The following is a 6,898-nucleotide window of genomic DNA, read 5'->3' on the forward strand; positions in this document are numbered from 1 at the left end:
AGCTGCTGCAACAGAATATAAGATGCATCACAATCTTTTAACAAATGAATCAAGGGAAGAACAAAGAACATAAGTCTCTAACATAAGCAAAAGTATGCAGGTAATTTTGTAAGTGTTTATGTTCACAGTCCACCTAGCATAGTAAGCCTAATAAATATTCGTCTTTTATGTAGTAATATTGATAATGATATAGATCATTGGCTACTGCATGTCTTATACAATACACCCGTTATATTCTATACTGTGAAACTTTATGATGCATATAAAATTGTAGGCTAATGCATTATACTTGTATATGATTAATATATGGATTTAAGTTATTTGAGACCAATCAAATAATATAACAAAGAAAAGTCAACCTCGAAGTTTCCTCCAACAAATAATTTTATAATGGAGTCAATTTTTGGTTATATAATACAAGGAAGTACTCTGTAGTTGACAGATGATGAAATCTACCATATAATACGGTCCTAGGAACTTTAACAACATTATGAAATGAATTCATCACTAAACTTAAGGATTAGCTTAATGATCGCGCCAATATTTTATTAAGAATCAGCTTTGTTTTAATCATTCAGTCTATTTCCGCATGGTTGTGTAGGATCTTGCTTCCTGTGTCAAGCCGCTTTCAACAAGGTTTTTGAAGTTAAGGACAGCTAAAGCTTCTCACTGAGCGGCTGAAACACTCAAGATAGCACAGATCCTTGCTTGGTAATTACTTGGCTTGTTGATGCTGATCTGATTATACACCCTATCCTTTCTCAGCTGGAATTGAGACTGAAATGCAGGCATGTAGCAAAGGCGAATTCCTAATTAAGTGAATACCAAACCAATGATGCTGGGCTGCATTGCAACAAAAAAGCTCAATTGTCAACAAACAGTAAGCAACACTATTAGAAAATATTTGCTAGGAATCAGATGAGATTGTTAGAAGATCACAGCAGAAAATCTAGAAGAAAAAAGGGCCAGGAATCAGGATAGAGTATTCGATTAATGAGTAAGCAATCAAAACTACTACTCCTTACTTTCGAGAGGTAAAGGCTCTCCCGCAAAAGAAAATTATGAGTAAAAATTCTCCATCAATATTCAGCATAATGATCTCTTCCTAAGCTTCTCTTATTTGTAGCATTTCTTTACTGACTTATAAGTAAACTGTCTAAAATGCCCTTCCCCCCTTACATCAGTCGTTCATTGCATCACTTTTGGGTTATCGAGTTATTTTTACAAACAAATTATAGGTTATAGGTTTATACTTACAGCAAAAGAGGAAATTCTACTGGGAGCATAATAGAGAGCTCAAGTCTGTACCTGTGTTTTCACATACAGAATAAGTTTCTCTCCATCTGCGTCCATGCTAAAAGTAAGGTCTAGAAAAATCATTAACATCATTCTGCAAAGCAATCAGAGACGACGTGAGAAACACATCCCAATCATACAAAATGACCAAAATGATCATGTCTGCGTAAAAGCAAAGCAGAACATATTATAAAATAGTAAAAAATAGTTAAAATACTGAACTCCAGCAACCACTTCAAATTTTTATTGCAATCTGGAATCAACAGCCTCAATATCATGATAGGTCACCTTCACGCCCAAATATGCTGTGTAGAAGGAAAGTGTGAAGTACACATCCAAAAGTTGCCCATCGAATAAGCCTTGGCAACCTGTACATTGACCACATCCTCAAGAGATATTAAAAAGTTATAAACCAATATCAGACATGCAATAATTCATAGCAGTTCCTCCCATTTGTTGCCTGAAAAATGGACAATGAAAAATTCAAGAATCAAATAAAGTACTGGCCTACTGGGTGTTCATGAAAAATTACCACGCTACCAAAAAAGTTGATATAAGATAGATTTTCAGTCTGGGAGACAGAATTAGGATTTGGCTGGAAGGTTATATTATTGCCAACTGTGGTAAAGAGTAGCGCTCCGTTATCAAAGATAGCCCTTGAAAAAATGACGACTGGTACCACTCTCTTGTGAGAGCACCGGCACCAATTCCCTCTTCACCTTGAAACTGCACATTCCATTTCCCCTTCAGATCCTGATTTGACCTCATTTGCAGCTGATTGTATGAATTTTCAAGAACATACACTCACTTATTCCGAGTAGCCAAGCAAGTTGTTCTATCTAAATGTAGACGGTTGTTTACATGTAAGTACACTTATTTCGCTCAGCACAAAGCCTGTCATCACAAATCCAAAAGCAACCTCACTTAAAAACCTATGAAATAAAGAAGCTCCAAAGGGAATGCATACTGCATCAATTATAAACTTGTAGATAGAAAAACTATTTTAAAAAGAAAACCTGTTTCAGATCCCACATGCATGCAAGAGGCCAAGAGCCAGAGTCGAGCATATTGGAAGAATGGCATCTAACAGAAGATATCTGTCAAGTCTTCAAGCTATCATATAGCCATGAGAAGGAACAGGCGAATTGTATACGAAGCAGAAGACTAAGTACCTAAATTGTAGCTCCATTAAACTCTTAACAGGCTAATTAACATTTGCACACATGATTAACGCACTGCAAGAAAACCAATATGGAAAACAAACCTGATCAGCTTGATGAGAGCAATATGAAATTGGACAAATATCTGTGATCAGGCATCCTGTTACTTAATTTGCCCAAGCCTGATTGTTAATAAACCTAGCCATTATTTGCCTTTTTTCGCAACATTTCATAGTAAAACTTACTATTAATCTCTGAGCCTCAGAAAGCTCCTCCTTAGATATTTGAATTCTCTTTGATATTATTAGTCAGCTTCTTCTGTAAATGATCAACGTCCTATATATTCTAAGCCAACAGTCCTAATATTCCAATAAACGTGCAATGTTGTAATATTAATCAGTTTAAACCTCACATTCCAGCATACAACATATTATTTTAAGATAAAATCACCAGTAGCTTTATTCAACAAACACAAATAAAAACCCAGTAATGAGTGGTGTGCGATCCAGAAATGCACGCAAAAAATCTAATAAAGTGGCAATGATATAATCAATAAAGGGTTCACATTGAACGATTAAAGGTGAAAGTAGCAACAAGAATTGGAAATGAACAATCCAAAATCTAGGAAATGAGAAATATATGTATACCTTAAAGATCTCAAAAGGGAAAAATTGGAAGAGGAAGATGAGCAATAATAGGAGGCGGAGGTGCCGTCATCATCAATAAATCAAACAAAGAAAATCCCGAATAATTAACTTTGTAAAATTGAATTGAAACCTGGAAATTGAACATTGATGAAAGAGGAAATAAGAATACACCCTAATTTGTTCAAATTCCAAACAAGCCTGATGATTAATTACAAATCCAAGTAGAATAAGAGCCTAATTAGATTAACGATGAAATGCTAGACGGAGAAATGATTTTCGATGATTATGAACAAACATCTAAATTAAAGAGTTTGAGCAAAAACCCAGGAAAAAAATTTTGAAGACTAATTTCCCAGAAATGAGCAATTTTTACATCTTTCTTTCAACCACATCAAATAGAAGGAAAGAAGATATTTTACAAGTTTATGAGCTTCATTAAATTGATGCCAAAAACTTGGCCATCACCATAACCTCCGCCACCGTTTATCGCATTTTCTCTCCTCTTAATAGTTTCATCACCAGTCCTTCATCAAAAAATAGTTTGATTTTTCAATCGAAATTCAAAAAATTAATTAAGAAGCTTTACCAAAAAAGCTAGCACAAAAAAGGATTAGTGGGCTTCTATTATAATTAAGGCTATACCCCAGATTGTCAAATTGATATTAGATGCTTATAAAAAGGATAAAGATCTTACCTCAAAGAAGCTGCTTTAATGGAGGAAATGTAACCTTAGATCATCTTCCACAATCGCAACCTTAGTAACCGCATCGCCAAAACCGAAAACGTTGAGAAGAATCGAAGCCCATAACCATGGTCAAAGGGATGATTGGTGGTTTTGAGCTCACCACCATCGTCTCTGAAGATGTTGAACTTTTCTCTCTCTAGGTTTCTCTCTCCTTGTTTCCCCTAAAAAGCACCTCACCTTTTTTTCCCTGAGGAGATGATATGAGGAAGACAACAAAGGAAGTCGGTGGGACTGTGGAAGAGCAACAGTCATCAACCAATTAGGAATAGGGTCAAAATTGGCAATTCATTAATGTTGGGGGCACGGCTGTAATAGCACCACATATTACTATTCATAAGCTACAGTATCAAGTTTACATTTTTATAAAGGTTAAGGATCTTTATTTTCTTACCAAAATTCATCCTTTGTTTTATGGGTTACACTTTAAATAACACTTGTCCTTTGTTTAACTTGCACCGCTTATATCCATTCATGGATACTTTTCTTGCTTGTCTATAACTTTACTCGTTTGGAGTCCTAAAACGATCTTCTCACTAATGTTCCACGACATAGTGAACAATTTGTTTTTTTCTATACCAACCTCAAACTGTTGCCATGCCAATGCCGGCTTGTATGGTGTTTTTGTGTTTGTTTTCACTCCTTTGTTATGTTTACATCCATACACATGCTTTCTGCATGACCTCCAAAGTCAAATATTCCTTGTGTTTGTCCATTTATCAATTGGTGGATGTTGTAATTGTCCTTAATTTATTACCAAAGTTCTCCTCTATACCTTCTAGGATCTTGAAAGGAACTAGGAATCTCTATCTAACATGATATTCTTAGAGACTCCATGTAGACTCACAGCAAATTGATGTAAGCCGTCGCAAGTTACTCCATCCTCCAAGTTTCCTTCATCGGTTTTTAAACATCGTGGACTTAGCACTAGGCGAAAATATCAATTGGCCACCGGTTCAAAACCCCCCTATGCCACCGGTTTTGAACCGATGGTCATTTGGGGGGTGGCAATAAACTGAAGCAAAACCACCGGTTCAAAACCGGTGGCAATAATACCCTAAAAAAACAAAAAAAAAAATTTTTGCATTTTTTTCACTTAAAATGTTGCAGAAACATATATATATATATATATATATATATATGCATAATATACATGAAACACACATATATTCATCAATAACCAGTAAATAATAACTACAAATAAATTTCTCATAAAACAGTTCCAAATAACTAAGATAATCAGATTTACAAACTAAAATTCCAATATTAAATTAAAATATAATTACAACATTAAAATCTAAAAAACCCCATACAACATCTAATTCACTATTCTTGCATCTTGGTTCTTCGATTTAAGATCTTGATCAATATACCTGCATCAATTAAAACAAAAAAATAAATCGATTAAAATAAGCTGTGAAAAAAAAATAATAACCAAAACACTGCATGTAACCATTAATTGATTAAAATCAGTTTAAAACCCACATAAACAAAAACAAAAACCCAGAAATTAAACAAAAACCCAGGAAAAAAAATTAAACAAAAATAAAATTAAATCCCTGAAATTGATTTTCGCAAACTCAGAAAAGAGAAAAAAAAAACCAGAATTAAATCGAATTAAACCCAGAAGAAGATGGAATTAAAATCGAATTTTCTGTCAAATTTCATTTTAAACTAAATGTCACAATTTTTTTTTTTAAGTACTATCTCACACCAGTCACCACCCCACCACCTTAACCCACCAACAACACTACCTTAACCCACCATCCGCACCACCTTAACCTTCACCCGAACACCCACCTTCACCCACTAGACCCACCCACCAACTTAACCCACCTACACCGAACCCACGTGTAATAAACAAAAACTCAGAAAAAATAACCCAGAAAAAAAAAAACAAACAAACCCAGAAAAAAAATAAACAAAATTCCCAGAAATTAGTAAAAACCCGAGCATTAAATCGAATTGATTTTCACGGACTCAAAAAAAAAAACCAGAATAAAATCGAATAGAACCTAGAAGGAGATCGACTTAGAATCGATTAAAATCAATTAAAATCGATGAAAACACTCAAAAAATCCAAAATCGACTAATTAACAATTAATTAAACCCAACAAAATCCAAAAATCGATTAAAATCGATTAATTAAACACAAAATTAAACCTAACCTCGTGCATGTCTTCGTTGTTGTTGTTGCGGTGGTGGTTGAAATAACCGAGAAGGAGACCAGAAGGAGATCGAAGATAAGGAGAAGGAGATGAGAAGGAGATCGAAGGAGATCGAGAAGGAGATCGAAGATCGAAATGAAAGAAAGAGAAGGAGGTCGAATGAGGGAGAGAGTAGGAAAGAGAAGAAGAGGGTCGACTTTGGTGGTGGTTGAGACGAGAGAACATGAAAGAGAAGAAGAGGAGAGGAGAGGAGAGGAGAGGAGAGAGAAGAGGAGAGAGAATGAGGGAGGCTGATGAGTGATTTGGGAGTAGGGTTTGGGTTTTTATATGGGGCGCTTTTTTTTTAATTTAATTGGATATTGCCACCGGTTCAAAACCGGTGGCCTTATAATTATTGCCACGGGTTTGGTTTGAACCGGTGGCAAAACCGGTTTGGCTCATCCCGCCCATTAATTAAGCCACCGGTTTTCAAAAACCGGTGGCCAATTAGCGGTGCATTTTTCAATTTTTCTACTAGTGTAGACAATCTATCCACCACAATTCAAATGAATCAATCACTGTAAACCATCAATACACCTTTATCGTATTCATTTACAGCTTGTCCTTTCCTGGGTGTATTTCACTTTTCTTCCATTATATTTGACTTTAACTTCTTACTCTTAAATGTATATTCAAGCTTTTATCTCCATGACCAATAAAAATAACACATTCTCTTATGAATTTGACCCAACTTCACATTCTCTTCTTGATTTTCCTTCATTTCCTCGAATATTGTTGGTCTCAAACTCTAGTTATCTCAACATTTTCTTTACTTTTCTTTTCCAGCACTTTTGAGGGGATTAATTTCCTTCTTTCCTATATACTTTGTATCAATCCACCACGCTA

At 35.0% G+C, this 6,898-nt stretch overlaps 1 long non-coding RNA gene across 12 annotated transcripts; it reads right to left on the reverse strand.

Moving 5' to 3' along the window:
- Window positions 1–336: 336 nt before the first annotated feature.
- Window positions 337–4,115, reverse strand: LOC145597797 (uncharacterized). Of its 12 annotated transcripts, none has more exons than XR_014103416.1 (6): window positions 3,798–4,110; window positions 3,523–3,627; window positions 2,313–3,233; window positions 1,829–2,190; window positions 1,309–1,664; window positions 337–843 (listed from the first exon to the last, which is right to left on the reverse strand). It is a non-coding gene; the product is annotated as an uncharacterized LOC145597797 (long non-coding RNA). The 12 variants fall into 12 exon arrangements; XR_014103422.1 differs by having other exon boundaries at window positions 2,313–2,774; window positions 3,798–4,107; XR_014103423.1 differs by having other exon boundaries at window positions 1,829–2,022; window positions 2,105–2,190; window positions 2,313–4,115.
- Between the last annotated feature and the right edge of the window lie 2,783 nt (window positions 4,116–6,898).

Source organism: Chenopodium album, chromosome 20 (assembly GCF_948465745.1).
Source record: "Chenopodium album chromosome 20, dcCheAlbu1.1, whole genome shotgun sequence".
Classification (NCBI taxonomy): Eukaryota; Viridiplantae; Streptophyta; class Magnoliopsida; order Caryophyllales; family Amaranthaceae; genus Chenopodium; species Chenopodium album.